This window comes from Chiloscyllium plagiosum, unplaced genomic scaffold (genome assembly GCF_037043375.1).
Source record: "Chiloscyllium plagiosum isolate Xiang-an unplaced genomic scaffold, Cpla_swu_hap1 HiC_scaffold_51, whole genome shotgun sequence".
In the NCBI taxonomy this organism is placed as follows: domain Eukaryota; kingdom Metazoa; phylum Chordata; class Chondrichthyes; order Orectolobiformes; family Hemiscylliidae; genus Chiloscyllium; species Chiloscyllium plagiosum.
The window spans coordinates 14,347,484-14,369,568 of NW_028270189.1; positions in this window are offsets into that span (position 1 = coordinate 14,347,484).

Here is a 22,085-nt window from a genome sequence, read left to right on the forward strand (position 1 = left end):
CCCACACAGCCAAATTCATTCAGGTCCAGGGCTTCCGCCGCTCTCATGAACTGTCCTATCTGTCCATCTTCCTTTCCACCTATCTGCTCCACCCTGCGCTGCGACCTATCATCATCAGCCCCACCTCCATCCACGTAACACACTCACAGCTACCTTGTCCCAGCCACACCCGCACCCATTTATCTCTCTATCCCTCGGTTCACAAGCCTCTTTCTGATAAGTGCTCGTGCCCGAAACGTCGATTGTCCTGCTCATTCGTTGCTGCCTGTCCTTCTGTGCTTTCCTCGTATCACACTTTCGACTCAGTGGCGAGGCAGTGGATTTTGAGTTGGGACTGAAGTCAGAGGTTTCAGTTTTGCAATGATTCAATTGTAAGAAATGTCTTCTCCAACAGGACTGGATGTCATGAGCAAGTGAGACGAAGTCAAGCCTGTGGAGGTGACCATCTTGAATTTCCACAGACATATATCAGGGTGCAGTACGGCAAACGGCTGAATAAGAGGCCCTGGATTGAGGCTTGGCTGACTGGCAGAAGACAGACAGTTGGGCAAAGGGGTCTCTTCAGGATGGCAGCCCGTGACTAGTGGAGTTTAGAGGAGTCAGTGTTTGCACCACAGCTATTCACATTATGTATGGATGATCCATTCAAAGGAACTGAGGGTGTTGTTGCTCCATTTGAAGTAGACACAATGATAAGTGGAAGGGAAGATCTTATTGATGAAGCGGGCATGCTGCAGAATGACTTGAACGGACTGAGTGTTTCGAAAAAATAGTTGCAATTGGCATACTTTGTAGAAAATATGTGGTCATATGTTTGGTGGAAAGAGTAGAGGAATAGACAATTTCCTGAAAGCAGAAAGATTTCAAAGTTCAATTTTCTCTTATGTTCAGCATGCAATTTCACTTTGTGATGAGGATGGCAAATACAATGTCGGCTTCTGTTCAAGCTAATGAGAATGACCGGGCAGAGGTTTACACCTCAGTCAATAGGAGGCTCTGGACAGATGCATTTGGAACATTGGGAGTAGGTTTTGGCCCATATCTAAGTGATGATATGTTTTGAGTGATGGAGAGGAGGATTATAATGGCTGACTCAGTGGTGAGTACTAATGCCTTGCAGCCTCAGTGATGTTGGTTCAATATCTACTTTGGGCGACTGTGAATTTGGAGTTGGTGCATATTCCCTTTTTCAGCCTGGGTTTCCTCCACAGACTAAAGATGTGTGGCTGACGTTCTTTGGTCATGGGAAATGCAGAGTAAAGGAATTGGGTGGAGGTGTGAGTTTGGGTGCGATTCTCTTCGCAGAATTAGTGGGGATTTCTTGTTCCAAATGGCCTGTTTCCACATTGTCGATATTCCATAAGAACAACGTTGATCGCAGGGATTTAGGCCTTGTCATAAGAATTTTTTTAAAGGAGGTGAGAGCTTCCATATAAACACATGGTTTCAAGTGAATGTCTTGAACAGTATAGGGAGTGGAGAGGCATTCTTAAGGAGAACATCATAAAGGTCAATCGAGAATATGAGATAGCCTCAGAACATAAAGTTAAATATAATCTGAAGAGATTCTACAAGTACATCAAGAACTTCAGAACAAAGAGGACCACATTAATATGAAAAAAGCTCACCTTTGTCTTGAATCTCAGCAGATGGAGAGACATATAATGTTAACTTCGCGTCAGTTTACACCTTGGAGAACAGAATGGCGGGTACAACTGAATATTGACGGTTTGAAAGAAGTTCACATTGAAAAGGGAATGTGGTGGAGGACATGGAAAATATGAAGTTGGATATTTCTCTGGGATTTGATCTGCGGAATCCCGGAACATTGTGGGATGATAGGGAAAGAAACTGTTGGCCCTTCGTAGAAATATTTTTATCATCTATTATTACGAGCGAGGTGCCGAATGACTGGAAGATGGCTAATGTTATGCCTTTATTTAGAAAGGAATTAATTAAGAAGCCTGGGATCGATAGACCTTTGTGTCTGGTTATAGTCGTGGGTAAGTTGTTGGATGCAATTCTAAACGATAGGTGTTATTTGAATTTTTAGATTCAAGGAATGAATCGGGAAAATCAGCATGGTTTTGCACAAAATTGATTGAGTTTTTTGAGGGCGTAGCCAAGAAGATCAATGAGGACATCGTGGTAGACTTTGCTCACTTGGATTTTAATAAATGCTTTTACACGGTTCCACACGGTTCACTAATTCATAAAGTTAGATCACAAAGAGATCAATGTAAGGTTTCTAATTAGATATATAATTAGTTTATTAGCAGGCTGCTGAGAATGGTGGTGGAGGGTCGTTTTCAGACTGGAAGACTGGTACCAATGGTGTCCCATTGGCTGAACGCACATTCATTTGTTTCATTTAAATAAATGATGTAGGTGGGAAGATAGAAAGTATGGTAAGTAAGTTTGCAAAATTGCCAGTAGAATGGACAATAAAAAGGTTATGTAAGGGTGTGAAGCGATTTTCTCATCAGGTCAGCTGCTCTCTGGCCGCAAGTATAAAAAGCGTGAGAGGGGCGGGGGGGGGGGAGTAGTGAAGGGCCGTTCTTCCATCGTGAAGGGCACATTATCAGACATCCATCTATTCTCGTCCCAGTTTGCAGCAATGAGATTCTCTCTGTGATCTTAAATGACATAAAAATAGTACTGAAAGTTGACCTGGCCACACTGTTGTAACTCCTTTGTGGAACGTATTCTCATGTTCACATACAGAGGCAATCACACAGGCACATTCCACGACAGTGACAGAGTCCTCAGGATTATACCCACTCCATGTGCTTTATGTCTGTAAGTTTCCCTGGAGAAAGGCGGTTTTAAGTGGAATACAAGGCACTTCGCTGGAAAATGTGCACCGTTGTGGTGAGCCGGGATATGAAATGGATACTGAGCTGAAATAGTCGAACACGCTTCTCATGTGTAACTTCCAATAACACAAATCCCACCAACCAAGCCCTCTGGCTCCTGGGACCTGACAGGATAGCTCCCGGCAGACATTCTTCACCAAAAATAACGGACACACGGCAAAATCTAAACACTTTCACGTCTCGTCTTGTTCTGTTTCTATTCCTGTAACACCTCCAGCTTTCTCTGAACTTCTAGTCCCGATGTCAATGAACTGTTTGATCTAAACACAGGCACATTGAGAAAATAAGCTTTATCTCAAAAGCAGAGCCAGGGAATGTCAGCTGCACGGGCTTGCTCTCGCCTGGGTAATGAGATATCAGGTCTTATCGTCCTGATTATCATACAGTCCGATTCCACAAATATGCACCGTAACAGTTATTACCAATTGAGATGTCCCAATGAATACCATGACTGACAGTAAGATCAGGGGAGAGTAGCTTCGACCCCTTCCTCGCCGAGGGACATATTTCAAAGATTATCCTTTTACTTCACAAACTGATCTCCTCACAGCTGGCCAGGGAATTGTCTTGCACAACAATACCCTTTTAGCCCACTAAGTCAGCACCAGTCCAACACAATACCCTGAACTGTTCTTATCCCATCTGGTGTCACTTGATTCAGAGAGGCAAACATACTTAAGTAATGGAAGTGTACAACTAAATGGGTCTTACCTGCTCTCGAGTTTTCTGCCTTTTCCATCCTGACAGGCGGTTGGTTGCAGGTTCCTAACGTTCCTTTTCTGAGTTATATGCATTTCACCTAATCCTGCGATTTGATTTTCACACAAATGCAGAGAACAAGCACTCTTCAAGTTCCCGCTCGGCTCTCAGTCACAGTTCGCAAAATGTTGATACTAATTGCCTCAACCACGTGGCCACAACTGCCGAAGCGCGCTACTAAACTGGTTTCAAATTCTTCCTACCTGTGGAGTTGACGGATAGGCAATCACTGTTCGGTTTGTTTGAATTCAATCAACACAGTTTCGACAATGTTAAATTTCAGGACATGTGTGGTCTGTGTAAACAATCTCGATGGTTGAAATGATTATTCCGTTAAAAAAGAAATGGAGAGATTGCAGGAGAAACTAAACAGATCTGGCAGCATCTGGGGAGAGACAAATAGAGACAACGATTCAGAGCTTCTTCAGGAGTTTCTCAGAACGCTATCTTCTCTTCAGAGGTACTGACAAACCTGCCGAGTTCCTTGAGCAGTTTCTGTTTTTGTTTTAAATTCCGAGTGTCAACAATCCTTCACTTGCCATTCAACAATACAGAAACGCATTTGTGGTTCCTCATTGGGTTTGGTTTCCGTTTGAATACATATCCCTGACCCTATTAAAAGAAATTCTCTGGCTGCACTCTAATTAGCTTGTCCTATTATGTTTGTGTTGTACAAGTCGAATTTGTTGTCCTCGACATCACTCTGCATTGCTACTCGGTGGATAAGAACAGCGATCGCTCCATGCGTGGGTACACCCTCTTTTAGGTTAACAACCAAACGAGAGGACTAATTGCTCCACAGTGATGGGGACTTCCCTTGTTGCAGGCCCCTCGCAGGATCTCCAAAAGCAGACTGTCAGTGAACTCAAGCTTTCTACAGCCCTTTGCAGAATGAAAATTGCCCTCAATTGATTTGACGTTTCCAAAACGAATTCTTGAGCATTCATTGTGGACCATGGGACAGTCTGATCTCATGCTTTGCAGACACATACATGTCACCAGGATACAACTCTCCTAAAACTGGGAGTTTCTCCCTTCGAGCCTTATGAGGAACATTTTCCTGACCTCGGTAAAAACTCGGAAAACTTCGGCCAATAAAAAAACAGATGGTGTGGGAACAGCTTTTCCTCTGTTCCTGAGTCGTGGGAGAACAGCAACCTCTCAATGATGAGCTGAACCCACTGACGAACGTCGCCACAGAGCGTGAATGACGTCAATGATCCCCGAATGCAAGCTGCATCCTGCTTCTCCCATATTGACAATCGTCCTTAATTAGCGTTACTTTTCCGAAATAAATACTGTTAAGTTCACGGTGAAGACATGGGAATAGTCTGATCCCACACTCTACAGACACACCCATCACACCGCAAACCAGTTATCCTCCTACGGGGATCGTCTCACTTCCAGCCTTTCAGTGTCCTATCTGTTCCCGCGTTTTCTAATTGCCCGGGAGCTGAGATGAGATTTGACATCCTGACTTGCAGGAACGTGAATCCATTAATATCACAGATCAATTCATATCTGGAGAACATCAGAGTCAAAGTAACGGCCTCCGAAAGAATGGAAAGATTTCTAAACTTTTAAAGTGACAACATCTTCCCAGAAACCTTTCACAATCCTCTGTTTTGCACCATGTACAGAGATATATAAACCTTCTTTGTCAAGAGATTCCAGACTCTGGGAATGTTTTGTTTGGAGCACTTTGGATGCTGCTTGACCTGCTGCGCTTTTCCAGCAACATATTTTCAAACTACTCAGGACACCTGGCAGTGGTGATTCGTGTCAAGTTGATCTTCATCAATGCGTATCGTGAGTTGTCTGTCCTCTGTAATGTTTCCTACAGTCACGACGTGCACCATTGTTTGTTCAACTTTGTACTGCGTACGGTGGATATTTGGTCCTTTTTTGGTGAGTTGTTGTCAAACGGGGCTTTCGGTTTATGCTGTCTCATAACTCCAAGTGGTCAGAGGAGTCTGGCTTTACGTGCTGTAACATTTCCTTTACCTGTAATGATGCGTACTAGGTGTGTTGGATAATGGCATATCCTCCTTGTGTTGATTTTGGCAATGAATCTGAGGAAATATCTATTGTTGCAAAATATTACTGGAGGATCCAGTAAACAACACAACCAGCTGGTCCGAGTAGCAATGCAGAGTGATGTCGAGGACAACAAATTCGACTTGTACAACACAAACATAATAGGACAAGCTAATCAGAGTGCAGACAGAAAATTTCTAGAATGACTAGAATCATCCAATGACTCCATCAAAAAAACAGGTTGATCTGGACCCAACATACTGGGACATGCAAAGAAACGACAAGAACCAGCAACTGAAAGCAGTGGGAAGGAAATCAAACCAAGTCAAAATGCTGCAGGACAGCAGCGCTTCACACGAATTTCATCTGCCTTGAAGATATCACAAAGAAAGCGGAGGAAACGGCTGCAAACCAACTTCTCAAAACCACCGAACATCCCCACACCATCTGCACCCTTCACCGGAACTACAGATCTTTACAGAAACCTTGAACCCCAGAAAAAGTCAGAGCCGCCCCAGCGGGAATATGAGCCCTGGCCTCCCACGTGACAACTGAGGTGAGGAAACGCCACCCGGTGGATGTCAGAGCTAACTGAGGCTGCAAGCTACTTGTGCATGCGCTTGTCAATAACACCTGCTTGATTATCCTCATCCCATTTTCCATCATTTCACGTTGTATGCCTTCAGCATTACAAATTCACATTTAAATATCTCTGAAGGTTATTCGAATTTCTGCCTCTCTGACGCATAGAGACAGTGATGTCCAGATTCCAACCACTCGCAGGCTGATAAAGTTATTTTATTTACAGCTACTCGAACTTTTATGACTCTTACCTTAAATCTATGCCTACCTTTCGATTGATCCCTCCATCATAGGGAAATTTTTTGTTAAGTTTACCCAATCCATGCCCCTCATTATTTCCTACATCTCAATACTGTCTCCTCTCAATCTCTCCTGCTCTCACAAAAATAAGGCCAGCCTGTCTGAACTCTATCATAGCTGAAGTTCTTCAATCCAGACAATATATTGGCAAATCACTTCTGCACCGTTTCCACAGTTGTCATATCGCTTTTGTTATGTGGATTGCAGAAGTGTACATAATAATCTAGCGAGAGACAAATCAAAACTTGAAATAAATGTGGGGAATTCACAAATATTGGTCTATTCCAATAAAGTCTCTTTCCCTCGAAACTGTTCTGTGTCCTTTTCATGAACCCATTGCTCCAATGATCTCTGGTCCATGCAAATCAAACACTATACCTGAGGAATGATAACCCAACCATATTATCTGATTGAATTGAGTGTCTTAAAGGTCCTCATTGTGGCATTGGGGCACGTTCACCGAACAAGAGATACAGCTACAACACTAACTTCACGGTGTCAATGTGAAAGCGAATGTTAATTTGTGCAATGCCCCAATGACATGGGAGGAGGGATGAAAAGGAAGAATAGTGATTTAGAAAGGGAGAACATCTCCGAGATTGGGTGGAGATAAAGTTTGAAGCAATAAAATCATCACCGTATAGAGTATTTTAACTTTAAATTTGAATGTTCCCTTTCTGCGTCTGTTTCGCACAGATTATATGGAGTAATATGGAATAAATGCGCATTACTGATACTCGGATTTGAATGGAGGTTGCTTCGGCCACAATGCAGAGGATGAGCCACTATACGATCACATGAAATAATAACCAACAGTAAAAGCAATAAATGCAATGGCTGAGATTGGCGAGAAACAGCACCACATGCACAAGAGGACAACGAACTGAGATTGGAATGAATCGTCATCTTAGATGTCCTCAGTGGCTGTGGAGATTCCATCATTGAGAATGTTGTAGACTGAGTTCAATAGATCTCTTGCACAGATGAAATGTACAGGCGCTAGTGCACAAATTGTTGAAATGTAGGTTTAAATAACAACGAAGTTTCACATTATTACGTTATCAGTGCCGCGGGAAAACGTAGTAACGACTGTTGAACACTCACATCACACCGGTTCCCAGGTCTGGAATCAGAGAAATTTAGTGGTGCAGTGGCGAAGATCCGATCGGAAATTGGGAGTGGAATGAACGCGTGGATCTCTACTCCTTCTGCCAGTGACCAAGTCCGTGAGCAAGCAGTCCTTTTATGAAGGCAGAGCGGCGCCTGAAACGCCCAGGCTGGGAGCTCCAAACTCGGCTGGACAAATTCTGTTGACATGGAATAGGGAGCAGTGGGAGCAGAGGCTGGGAAGTCTAACCTCATCTGGATACACTTCAATTGACATGGCGCAGGAAACTTTGGGTTGATGGAAAGTATGCTGAGCGATTTTAATCAGAACTGAACTAGTTTTTGGCAGTATACATTTTTGTGGATTGATGGGGGATCTGCCCCAGGGAATTGTCACAATTATAAATAAATATTTTGCAAAGACTGAGCTCGTTCAGGACTGTGAAATGGACTAATTATCATTGCACTCTGACATTTCTCATATTCTGACTCTGCAGACAATTAATGTTCTGGAAGGATATTTTAAAAATCTTTTTTTTGTGTGTTAGTCAATTTCCTGCAAGCTTGTTCTGGTCTGGTTATTGATGTAACGTAAACAATCAAAATCAATATGATGCTAGGATTTGGTTCGAGGTTCCGTCGAATTACAGAAGAACAACAGGAGAGTAGACGTGAAATTTATCAGAACAGCAGTGATCAAAATGAATGGATGGGCAGACAGACAGTTAAAGAAAGCTTCATGGTGATAAATGTGCTTTCTTTGCCAATGAAACTTACCGTGTCACAAAGTGGTAACTATTGAGGTCAAGCAATGTGGGTGATAATATTTGCTGGTTTTGCGAATGTCTCACCTGCGCTGACAGGAATGGAGCTTTTAAGTCCTTCTACACAGAGTGAGGCAGGGAGAAAGTAAACACAGCAAGCTCCAAAAAAACATAAATATTTCTTCTTTACTGAACATCAGTCCCGAACTGACTAAGATCTCCTTTGCAAAATTATTTTACACCATGTCAGAGGAGGAGTTACAGATTCGAACACGGAAACCAAATTATGCATCAAGATTAAGTCATGCCACTTTATTCGCTAAGAACAATGCCACATGGAAGTTTTACCTTCGGACTCGCAGTAATTCTTGCACAATATCATAAATTTGTTTCCCATGAAACGGGAATAGCTGCTCTTTCTCTAACTTCCTAAACGTATTAAAACCTCGGTATGTTGAACAAATCACACCTGAATCGTTTTTGATCTCTGAAGAACAACTTCAACTTCTCCACCCTGATCTTAGATATAATATTCCGCATTTCTTTGACTGTTCTGATAAATCTCCTTTTCGATTTATCCACAGACATTCACATTCTTTGTCGAGATCACCTGTTTGCGCAAACCCAAATGCTGTGTATTCATGTGGGTGATATTATCACACACAGGTAATTGCTCAGTAACATCACCCTGATTCCTGGGTATTTCGTCAACTGTGAGCGTTTGCTCTGACCACAGTGCTTCTGATTTCGTTCGAGCTGCTGGGTGCAGCATTTGATTACCAACATGAAATCAAATAAATCAAATTAATTACTTCAGTTTTTTTACTAATAATCTACTGTTACAACCTGACATAACCTTTTGTACTATCCACTTTCATACCAATCTTGTTCTCATTTGCAAACTCACTGACCATGCTTTATACATTTTTGTCTAAATCATTTGCATGAATGAAAAACGAAAGTGGGCTCAGCATTAAACCCTGTGGAACACAGCTGGTAACAGTCCTCCAGTCAGAACACTGCCTTCCACCACCGTTCATGCCTTCTACCATGAAACTAATTTTATATCTTATTGTAAAGCTTACGTTCCATTCTATGTTATCGAACTTTAAAAATTAATCAACCTTGTGGAACCTTTTAAAAGGATTTATTAGATTCCATCTGAACAATGCCTACAACTTAGTCCTCATCAATATTCTTGGTTACGTCCTCAAAAAACCCAACCATGTTTGTGAGACAGAAATTCTCTCGCACAAAACCAAACTGTTTAGCCCTATTCATTCCTCGTCTCTCAAAATACTTATAAATCCGATTGTTCAGTATTGCTTCCAACAACTTAAAAACAACCTGAGCAAGCCTCAGAGGTCTATCATTTTCAGTTTTCTCCATTCATCCCTTCCTCAACAAAACCACACCCTATTTATTGGGCACATCACTCGCAGTAATAGATCATATAAATATTTCTACCAACGACCCAACAGTTTATTTCCCTGTTTTCCCGAAAAGCCCTTGCTGCACGACATCAGATCCCAGAGAAATATCCAACTTTATATTTTCCAAGTCTTCCGGAACTTCCTCTTTTCAATGTGAACCACTTTCAAAACATCAATGTTTGTAGCCTCCATTTCGTTCACTAATGTGAAATGAATATTTAATATCTCTCCCATCTGCTGAGGTGCAAGACAATTGTTAGCTCTTGCACCTTTCTGGGATCCTATTTGGTCTTTAGCTCTGAATGTACTTATAAAGTATCTTTACTTTATCCTTAAATTTATGTGCTAAGGCTATCTAATATGCTCGCTTTGCCTTCATGATTTCCTTTGAAGAATGCCCCTCCACTCCTCATATTGTTCAAGAGATTGACTTGAGATCGCATGTTTACATGGAAACAGTGATTTAAAAAAAAAATAATTCTTATACGACAAGTCCCTCATCCCTGCGATCAACGTTGTTCTAATAGAATCCTGAAAATGTGCGAAAAGGCAAATCAGCCCAAGAAGAACCAACGAAACATACGAAGATCATTGCACTTAAGCTCACACCTCTACCCGATTCCTGTAACTCTGCATTTCCCATGGCAAAATGACGTCAACAACGTATTTTTCTTCTGTGGAGGAAACTGACGCAGACACGGAAAGAACGTGCAAACTGCAGACAGTCGACCGACGAAGAAATTGAACCAGCGTTGCTGAGGCTGGATACAGCAGTGCTCACCACTGTGTCAGCCATTGTAAACCTCCTATCCACCACTCATAATATATCTCCCCTTAGACATGAGGGCAAAAGCTATTCTAGATAATCCAAATGCGTCTGACGAGAGCCTCTTATCGCTTCATTTGCAAACCTCTGCAGTTGGTTCTTAACTTGCTTGAATGAATGCAAACATTGCATTTACCCTCCTAACAGCCAACATAACTTGCATGTTAAACATCTGAGAAACCTCAACTAGATTTCTCAAGTGCCTTTAACCGAGAGATCTCTGAAGCCTTTCCACGTCACAAAATGATCTATGCCTCTAATCATGCCATTACTTTATGACCTCACTCTTTTCCACACAGTGTTCTAACTGCAACCTTTTTTATCCAAGCATCCAGCAAGTCCCACGTAATTCTGCAGCCTGCCCGCTTCCTCAAAACGATCTGTCCTTCTACCTTTTGTTGTGTATTCTTCAAAATATCAACAACACTCTCAGGTCCTTTGACCCGATCATTCACGCATAACGGGAATAGTCGTGGTGCCAAAACTGACCCTTGCTGAACCCCACACGTCACGCGCTGCCATCCTGGAAAAGACCCCTTCACCCAACTGTTTTCAGCCAGTCAGCCCAAACTCAAGCCATGCCAGTACTTTGCCCCTCAAACCATAGACTCTTTTTTCGCAGTTTCCAATCCCGCACCTTGACAAATGCCTGCTGCGAATTCAAGCTGATCAAATTCTCAGAATATAATGTTTCTCACTTGCTCATTACTTCCTCATAGAATTCTATTACATTTGTCCTTAAGAACCTGTGTTGATTCTTCAAGTACTACGGAATCCCATCCTAATATTGACCTCTCCTACGGTATTGAATACAGAATTGATTTGTTTGACATTTATCTAATATATTAAAACTTTGCTTTCAGTCCTGAATGTCACGAACAACGAAGTCCAATCGCATTTGAGAGATGTAACAACTTCGCTGTCTCAGCAGGCTCGATGAGTGAGTGAATTCCTTCCCCCCAGTGGATCTCTCTGCGGTCTCTGCAGGGTCGATGAGTGAGCTAACTGTTTTTCTCAAATGTAGCAGGCAAATACGTTCTGCCCACTGCAAACTCGCTGGTGTACTGATAGTTGAGATGATCGCCCGAACCGAGTCCCACAATGAAAACAATTGAAATGTCTCTCAACTTGTGAGAATGTCGATGGAACATCAGACCTGCAGAGACTGGAGAGCACAACCCACACACTGGATATTTGATCGGTCTCTCCACAATGTGAAGACGTTCATGATTAAACGATCCCAAGGAACTTGTATAGTGATTACCACAACCTCAGCCTGGAAAGGGTCTCTTCTTTGTGAACACATTGATGCCATGTCAGTCCCCAGGAACATTTGCTACACTTGCCACGGTCTGGGCGTTGAAAAGATCTGGTAGCAATGTTGATGGGACTTCACGTCGATCGGACATTTGCAGCACGTCCCACAGTTGTGGAATTGAAGATGTCTGCCCTCTGTGTGAGCACGTGGATCGGACGCCAGGACCCCAGAAGTTCGAAAGGACTTTCATTCGTGTCCACATATTTCCCATGCATCAACTACACAAAGGTCTGATAATATTTTCCAAAGTCTGGACAGATGAATGTTTTCTCATTAGTATGGACATGGTGTTGGATAATCCAATCACTGGACGTTTTATCGCATTTTCCACAATCCAGACATTGAAATGATTTCTCGTCATTGTGATCGAGCAGGTGTCGCAGTAGGTCAGAGAAGGAGTTTATCCCTTCACACACATTGAGCTTGTTCCTGGTATCATTGCTTTCGTGGAGTTTCTGCTCAGATTGAGAAATGAATCATCACTTATCTGCAGTCTCACTTAAATATGACTACAATTGTAGTTTGTGAGCTCTGATGCAAGCAGAAGCCTTGTCCACACACACAAGTGAACGATTCTCTCCCACCGTAACCGAAGCCTTTTCCTTCCATGTTGAAACTCTGAACAAGTTCTATTTCGGATAAAATGCGTGACTTCATCTTATCATGGTGGAGTGATTGTTTATTAAATCTTTCCCTTCTAATATGCTGTGAAATTGATGTTATATATTTTTTAAATCAATAAAATGAGAAAGAGTCTCTCACAGACTCTGGATTGTGCCTGAAGCTCGGATTGAAGTTAAGGGATTTAGGCACAAACAATTTGAGAGGAAATTTGCCAGAATCTTTCAGACACACAGCCTCCACTTCTGAGAAGGAGCAGGTCAACAGGTGGATGCGATCACCATCAAATCCCTGTTCGCTCGAGGTCAAACAGTCTCCGGACTTCTCTGATATCCTGTCCTGTTGGAGCAGACATTTCCTACAATTGAATCGTGCAAAAGTGTGGCCTCTATCTTCAGTCCCCAACACAAATCCACTGCCTCGCCACTGAGGAGAGAGTGTGGACTTGGAAAGGCACAGCGGGGCAGGCAGCACCCAAGAAGCAGGAGAATCGACGTTTCAGGCAAGAACTCTTCATTTGAAATGAGGCTTGTGAGCCGAGGCGGTATAGAGACAAATAGGAGGAGGCAAGGTATCTGAGAGTGTGACAGGTGGGTTGAGGTGCGGGTAATGTAAGATTGGAAAGATAACGAGTTCTTTTTTTATTCTTTGATTTTTCAACAGTCTCTTTGGGCATTTAGAATCGTGGGAATGGAGGTGAGGGCATTTGAATGTTCCTCCTGCCGAATGTGAGAGGTAAGGGTCATGACTATTGTCCCTGCTGACGACATCTGCGGGAAGTGCACCCAACTCCAGCTCCACGAAAACCGCATTAGGGAACTGGAGCGAGAACTCTATGAACTTCGGATCATTCGAGAGGCAGAGAGGGTTATTGAGGGTAGTTACAGGGTGGTAGTCACTCCTCAGGTGCAAGAAAAAGGCAGATGGGTTACAGTTAGGGGACGGAAGGGGAACTGGCAGGCACTGCTAGGATCCCTTGTGGCCATTCCCCTTAACAATAAGTATACCGTTTTGGATACTATTCAGGGGGACGGCTTACCAGGGGAAAGCAGTGGGGCACAGGGCTATGGCACAGTGTCTGTCCCTGCTGCTTAGAAGGGAAGGGTGGAGAGGAGCAGAGCAATAGTCATTGGGGACTCCATAGTTAGGGGTCAGATATCAGGTTCTGTGGGGACGAAAGAGACTCACGATTGGTGTGTTGCCTCCCAGGTGCCACGGATTGTAATTCTCTGATCGTGTTTTGGGATCCTTAAGGGGGAACGGGAGCAGCCCCAGGTCATGGTCCATCGAGCACCAACAATATAGGTAGGAAGAGAGATGGGGATTTAAGGCAGAAATTCAGGGAGCTAGGATGGAAACTTAGAGCTAGGACGAACAGAGCTGTTGTCTCTGCTTTGTTGCCCGTGCCACGTGCTAGTGAGGTGAGGAATAGGGAGAGATTGGAGTTGAACGCGTGGCTACAGGGATGGTGCATGCGGGAGGGTTTTGGATTCTTGGATAATTGGGGTTCTTTCTGGGATGGGTAGGACCTGCACAAGGAGGACGTTCTTGGTCTGAACCAGAAGGGTACCAATATCCTGGGGGGATATTCGCAAAGGCTATTGTGGGTGGGTTTAAACTAATCCAGCAGGGGGATGGGACCCAAAATTGTAGTTCAAGTATAGAAAAGGTTGAGAGTATGGGGATCCGAAATCAAGTATCATGGTCGCAAGATGGCACCGGCAAGCAAGATGGTGGATTGAAGTGTGTCTACTTCAACTCCAGGAGCATCCGGAATAAGGTGGATGAACTTGCAGCATGGGTTGGTACCTGGGACGTCGATGTTGTGGCCATTTCGGAGACATGAAAAGAGCAGGCACAGGAATGGTTGTTGCAGGTCCTAGGATTTAGATGTTTCAGTGATGAGAACAGAGAAGATGGTAAAAGAGGCATTCTTGGTCAAGGGCAGTATTGCAGTTGCAGAAAGGATGTTAGGGGACTCGTCAACTGAGGTAGTATAGTCTGCGGTTATAAACAGTAAAGGGGAGGTCACCCTGTTGGGAGTTTTCTATTGGCCTCCGAATACTTCCAGAGATATTGGGGAAAGGATAGCAAAGATGATTCTCGAAAAGAACGGAATGAGACAGACAAGGTAGTTGTCATGGGGACTTCAACTTTCCAAATATTGACTGGAAACATTATAGTACGAGTACTTTAGATGGATCCGTTTTTGTCCAATGTGTGCAGGAGGGCATCCTGACACAGTATGTAGACAAGCCAACAAGGGGTGAAGCCACATTAGACTTGGTACTGTGTAATGAGCCCGGCCAGGAGTTAGACTTGGAAATAGGTGAGCACTTTGGTGATAGCGATCACAATTTTGTTATGTTTAATTTAGTGATAGAAACGAACAGATGCATACCACTGGTCAAGATCTAAGCTGGGGAAAAGGCAATTGCGATACGATTAGGCAAGATTTAGGAAGCATTATATGGGGAAGGAAACTGCAGGTTTCGGGCACATTAGAAACGTGGAACTTAATCAAGGAAAAGCTCCTGAGTGTCAAACATAAGTATGAACCTGTCAGGCATGGAGTAAGCTGCAGAGTGGGAGCTGTAGTTTACAAAGGAAGTGGAATCTCTGGTCAAGAGGAAGAAAAAAGCATATGTTCGGATGAGATATGAAGGCTCAGTTAGGCCGCTTGAGGATTACAAGACAACCAGGAAAGACCTAAAGAGTGAGCTCAGAAGAGCCAGGAGGAGACATGAGACGTTGTTGGTGGATAGGGTAAGCGTAAACCGTAAGGCTTTCTACAGGTATGTAAAGAATAAAAGAATGACAAGAGTAAGATTAGCGCCAATCAATGATAATAGTAGGAAGTTGTGTGTGGAGAAGAGGGCTAATGGGAAGCACAAAATGCAGATCTTGCAACAGTATTCTCTCCAGAATACGACCATGTTGTCGAGGAGAATATTGAGATACAGGCTACTAGACTAGGTTAGACTAATGAAGTTCACAAGGTAGAGGTATTAGAATTCGTACAGAGTGTGAAAGGAAGTAAGCCCCCTTGGCCGGACGGGATTTATCCGAGAATCCACTGGGGAGCCAGAGAGGAGATTGCCTAGCCTTTGACATTGATCTTTAAATCGTCATTGTCCACAGGAAGAGTGTCAGAACACTGGAGGATAGCAAATGTGGTTCACCTGTTCAAGAAGGGGAGTAGAGACAACCCTAGTAATTACAGACCAGTGAGCCTTACTTCAGTTTTTTGTAAAGTATTGGAAAATCTTGTAAGAGACAGGAGTTGATAGGGATAACTTGATTAGGGATAGTCAGCACGCTTTTGTGAAGGGTACGTCGTGCCTCACAACCCTTATTCAGTTCTTTGAGAGTAAACCGGTTGATATAGTGTATATGGTTTTCAGCAAGGCGTTCGAGAAGGTTCCCCAGAATAGCCTGTTGTACAAAATCTGGAGGAATGGGATTATGGGAGATACAGCGGTTTGGATCAGTAATTGGCTTGCTGAAAGCAGACAGAGGGAGATGGGTGATGGGAATTGTTCATCCTGGACACCAGTTCCCAGTGGTGTACCGCCAGGATCGGTATTGGGTACACTGCTGCTCTTCATTTTAATAAACGACCTGGATGAGGGCGTATAAGGGTGCGTTAGTAAAATTGCAAACAACACTCAGGTCGGTGGAGTTGTGGATAGTGACGACGGGTGTTTCAGTTTGCAGAGAGATATAGATAAGTTACAGAACTGGGCTGAGAGGTGGCAAATGAAATTTAATGTAGACAAGTGTGAGGTTTTAATTTTTGGTCGGAGTAACCGGAATGCAAATTATTGTGCTAATGGTAAGTTTCTTGGAAGTGGAGATGTGCAGAGAGAACTCGTTGATCAGGAACAGAGATCCTTGAAATTTTCCACCCAGGTTGACAGGGTTGTTCAGAAGGCATACAGTGTTTTAGCTTTCATTAATAGAAGGACCGAGTTTCGGAACCATGAGGTTATGCGACAGCTGTACAAAACTCCTGTGCGGCTGCACTTGGAGTATCGCGTACAGTTCTGTTCACCACATTATAAGAAGAATGTGGAAACTTTGGAAAGCGTGACAATTTCCTGGGATGTTTCCTGGAATGAAGGGAAGATCTTACGAGGAAAGGCTGAGCGACTTGACGCTGTTTTCGTGGGAGAGAAGAAGGTTGAGAGATGACTTAATGGAGACATATAAGATAATCATAGGGTTAGATCATGTGGTAATTCTTTCTGATGAAAAAGCGTGAAGTAGTTTTCTCCAGGGCTAATCTGTTTGAGTTTGGAATTCCACTTCTGTGTTTCTCCTTCGAAGAACATGTGGATAACAAGCAGCTGACGCGAAGAATGCTACAGTTTGGCAGGAAGAGCAACATGAGAGAGTAGAAGCCATAGAGTAACGGGGAAACAGTTGGGGAGGAGACGTACGGGAATCGGCTTAATGCTTCTCTTCCTATGTAACAACAACAAACTAGAGGAATCCAAAGTAAACAGGCAGGATGGTGGGAGATTACAGGAAGCCAGGCTGCCTCAGGAGGTATAAGTTCAGCGTGTACCAATTCTTAATAGCTGGGCCTGTCCTCGAATGGCAGCGTGCTGCCTGTTTACCTCTTTGCTTACATAAGCAGGCTCTGGTTTTCAAGTCTAAAGTGAAGGAAGAAGTAGCCAAATGATTAAATTCCTAATTTTCTGAAAGTCGGTCCCTCCTGAGGCATTTGTCACTCTCGAAAGATGTGTCTGTGGTAATAGAAAGAACTAAAATTCCACTGAATCATTCAAAACAATTGATGTCTTCATTGGAAGCATCTCGCAAAGCAAGTTGTTTATCTTCTTAAACTTGGTTTTACTAAATATCTCTCAAACATGAGCTGTTTCTGAGTACTTTGTAGCCAGAACATTTGAAAGAATTTCATTCTGTTTGAATTATTTGTGGCACTTTTTAATATACCGATGAATGCAACCGAGAATATCAGAGTCAACCTCAGACCGCTGTCAGAGGAGGGGAAGATAGGAGCGTCTCGCACGCTGCTCTTGTGCACGTTATCAATTTCAAACCAATCCAATACCTGCAACCCGTGGGAGTGTAAAGGAAACAATTAAAAAGAGCCCCGTTTCAACTCTGTGAATCTTTAGGGGAATGAAAGATGAACTCACCGAATGAGCAGAGACTGTCAAGGTACCTTCCCCTTCTTGAAGGAGCAGGGACATCAACTCTGATGTTCTCGAGGCATGAACTGATCTGAGATATTGAAAGCATTCCCATCAGAGCTGCTCCACTCTCGCTGTTGTCACTGTCAGCAACAATATAACCTGATTCTCTGACCAGGCACCCAACTCTGGCCGCAGTGAAGAAAACACCGACTCTTAACCAATACACCACCAGTGCTGCCTTCCAAGCTGTTGAACTGCTTCTTAATGCCAACACATTTAATTTATCAGTACATAAGTTTGAGCTAGTCGTCGACTGTTTACAGAATGGAAAGAGGCCCATCATGCAAGTTTTCAGCTCTTGGCCTCGCCCCTTGTGTTCTCAAATGTTTCAAGCACTCGTCGCAATGGTATCATCCAGTCACGTTTTACAATGTATGCGACTGAAGTTTAAGATATGTTCACACCCCCTCGGTGATCTGAACCCCATTTCACTTACAGAGGCAAACACAAAGACACCTGCTGGCGAAGTGACTGTGGCCTCAGGAGAGATCAGCCAGAAACGATGATTGCACGCAATTGGCTTATTTTGTCCCATTTCAAATTTAAACACCAGAGTTTGGTTGCAGCAAAGAAAGGAAGCATTCAGCGATTCCCCTGTCCGTGTTCGTCCCCTAACTAAGCATTGAGCTACGGAGGCAGTGTGCTCTGAGAGAAGGATTCTCACTCTTTAGAAAAAGCAACATAATAGATGATTGGGTAGCCCTTGCATTAGAAACCAGTCGGAACAAAACCAAGACAGAACTGTGCAGAATCATGTGCAGAAGGATGGGAGTCTGTAATGCTGAATCAGACAGTGTCCATGTTCATAGAAACAGCGACTGTCCCTGGAAGTCCAGTCATTTGTATTCCGTGCTCTCACATCCATTGCCTGCGAATCATTAGCGTTTATTGTTACCAATATGAAATGCTGCCTTCCCCTTAAAAGTAAAATTATGACCTGGACATGCACACGTAAATTGTGAAATTGGTATTAATTGATGTTTTTTTATTCCATATTTAGGCTAAAGAGCAACATGTAAACACTTAGATTATCATTAAAACCCAATATTAAAGCCAGTTAGTGTTTTCAAAAAACTACAAAACCAGAGGAAGAGCTGGGAGTTGCACGACTGAAGGAGTGGGACTGCTCCTGCTTCCCATCCACTTTTCATCCCTTTTGTCCCAAGAACAAGTGCAGAAGCCAAATACTGGAAATCTGATATATATTTTGTTAAAAATCAGAAAATGCTAGAAGTATTCAGCTTGTCTGGCAGTTTCTGAAAATGTGGTAGAGGTCAACGCCATCACAACCTGATTGTCTTTACTTTATATTCACGATAACTAATGTCCAAGTCACAACTCATTCAGACACATTTCCTCATCTTTAAAATGTATGCACGCTTTCAAAGTTTGCCATGAGAAACGTTTTGTCAATTAATTCAGTACTGACAGGATAGCCGTTTAAAACTGCATGAAACATGTTGCAAACGGTCATATCAGACAAAATGAGGTGCCCCTGAAGAAATAAGTGTTTCATTCAGGAAAGTTAAAATAGAATTGTTCATAGAAAATTGTGGTGAACTTCCTGCCGATTTTTTTAATGAGGTAAGAACAAGTCTTGATGATGCTAATCTAAAGCGATCAGATAAATGTAGATTGGCAAAACAAAAGACAAAAGTTTTGTGAGACTGCTGTGCATGAAGCCTGGGGATGACGGAATATAAGGGATAATAGCAATATTGATCATAAATAGGCAGCGTGAAAGGTTACTGATGAAGGGTGCCTGCCTGAAACTTCGATTTTCATGATCGTCGGCTGCTGCGAGACATGCTGTGATTTTTGAGCACCACTCTAATGCTGACTCTGATCTCCAGCATCTGCTTTCCTCACTTTCGTCTGTGGCAAAGGGAACAGAGTCATCATTAACAATTGTGTTTTGAATTGAAAGAACTTTTCAATCGAACTTTGATTGAGCGTTAGTGTGTGGAAGTTCTGGTTAGATTATTTTAGCCAGACAGCATTCTCTGATTTATCAGAGCGCCCATGAGATTCTATGATTGGTTGAAGGACCAATGCCTCCAGCTTGGTCCTGTCGGACCGCCTCTTCTTCGCTGTTGAACATTATACGTCATCACTTGGGATGGTTCCTGCAGCATGCATAGGGTTAACATGAACTGTGAGCATGCTCGTGGCGAGTGCTCATGGGAACGAAATGTAGTTGTCTCCAATCGACAGTCGGTGAGTGAGGACTAAAGGGGAGGGAAGGGCCAGATGCTATAGCCCAGTTAGAGGTCACAGGTTTGGTCATGAAATGATTCTGGAACCAAACATAGTTTATCTGGGATCGCCAATTAAACCACAGAGAGCATGAGTCTTCTTCTCAGAAACAGGCCCCTGTCAGTGACCGCTATTCCTGATTCAGTTTTTAAAAAAATTATCAGGTCACGTTTGGTTGATCTAACTTTAGCGTGAATAGAGTTGAAAATAAATGATATTGTTTGAAATCATTGCTGTGGTCCATGAGGTTGTAGTGTATTTTGGAGATGCTTGGGAGTGTATTAGTGACTGGACTTCATGGGAAAATGTACCCCACGAACACCTCTGTCCCTTACCTTACTGTAAATGTGTCAGAGAAGGAAAGAATGGAGCAGGAAGTGGAGGACTCCTGAGCAGGATAGTGGTTCACGGGGGTTTTGGAATTTGAGTTCATTCGTGGCCAATCCCTCAACATAAATCCGACCGATTGTTTTTCTCACTGCTCCCCTTCGCCACCCTTTCCTACCACTTCCTCCACCCAGTATCAGCAACATTTTAAAGACGTTTACTTATTTCATATATACTATGTCGTTTTTGTCAGAATATTCAGTAATTTGAGAACTGAATTTAAATTGAGATACAGAACAGCCAGTGTACGAACCTCAAAATGTACTTTGCACCTCCTCGAATTGCGGAAGTTCGTATGCTAAAATTGCTCCCCGATTATTGTTTGGTAAGTATTTACAGGAGTATTCTTTAAATCTAGACAATGTGTTACTGATATCTGTGTCAGTTAAAAACAATTGGTTTTCATCTCCCTCCTTTAACAGAATGGAAATATGAAAATTTAGAACAGGACTGTCTTGTTGTGATGTTTGATCCTTCTCTGTTATTCAGTATGATCTTATCTGATTATTCCACACCGTAACTTGCTACTTCTTTAGGCCAAGCCATTTATGTACAAGAAGACGAAATCTCCTTTCCTAATTTAGTTTCGTAAATTTCTGCTGGCTCTGTCCAATCCAGTTACTGTTTTCCAATCTTAGGCTAACTGTTGTCCTCAAAACGATAAATATCTAGATCTTGTCAACATTCCACGTTCTGGCTTTAATTACGTTCTGTGGCATCAAATTTCACTGAGTAACCAGTTTTTGATTAATAAATACAATCATCATCTCAGTCTTAAATGGACTACCCTATACTCTTCGAAGTGACGCCACCTCCCCAACCTCTATGGTTTGGACGCCCTGGTCATTGAAAGCATCCTTCCTGCACTTACCTTGTTCGTACCTTTTAAAATTTAACTCATTTCTGTGACATCCTACTTCATCATTCTAAACTTGAGTGATTTTCATCCTAACGAATCCTCATACGTCAGTCCTGCCATCCCATGAATCAGCCTGGTAATCTTTTATTGTGCAGTCTCCGTATGGAGAACATCCTTTATCAGATAAGGATTCCAAAACTGCACACAACACTCTCGGTTGTGCTGTCAACAAGACTCTGCACATTTTCAGCAAGTCTTCCCTGCTCCTGTGTTTATATCCACTCAGTACAAAGGCTAACACACCGCTTGCCTTCCTCACTTGCTGCTGCGCCTGCATGCTTACGTTCAGCGATTTGTGTACAAGAAGACGAAATCTCCTTTCCTAATTTAGTTTCGTAAATTTATGCTGACTCTGTCTAATCCAGTTACTGTTTTCCAGTGTGAGGCTAACTTTTCTGTCATTCCATGTTTTCTCGCTATTTCCTTTTATAAATAGTGGGGTCACATTAACTGACCTCCAAGCCTTAGATATTGTTTCTGAGTCGATAGAGTATTGAAATATGACAATTAATTTACTCTATTTAGTCTCCACGCTCTAGTTACAGAACGCATTCACTGCATTTAGGGTAGCTTGAAGAACACTGCTGTTTGATTTGCAGTTGTTGGAATTTACTGTCTTTTAATCTCACCAATTTCCACAACACCATCTCCGTGATAATAATGATTTCCTTCAGT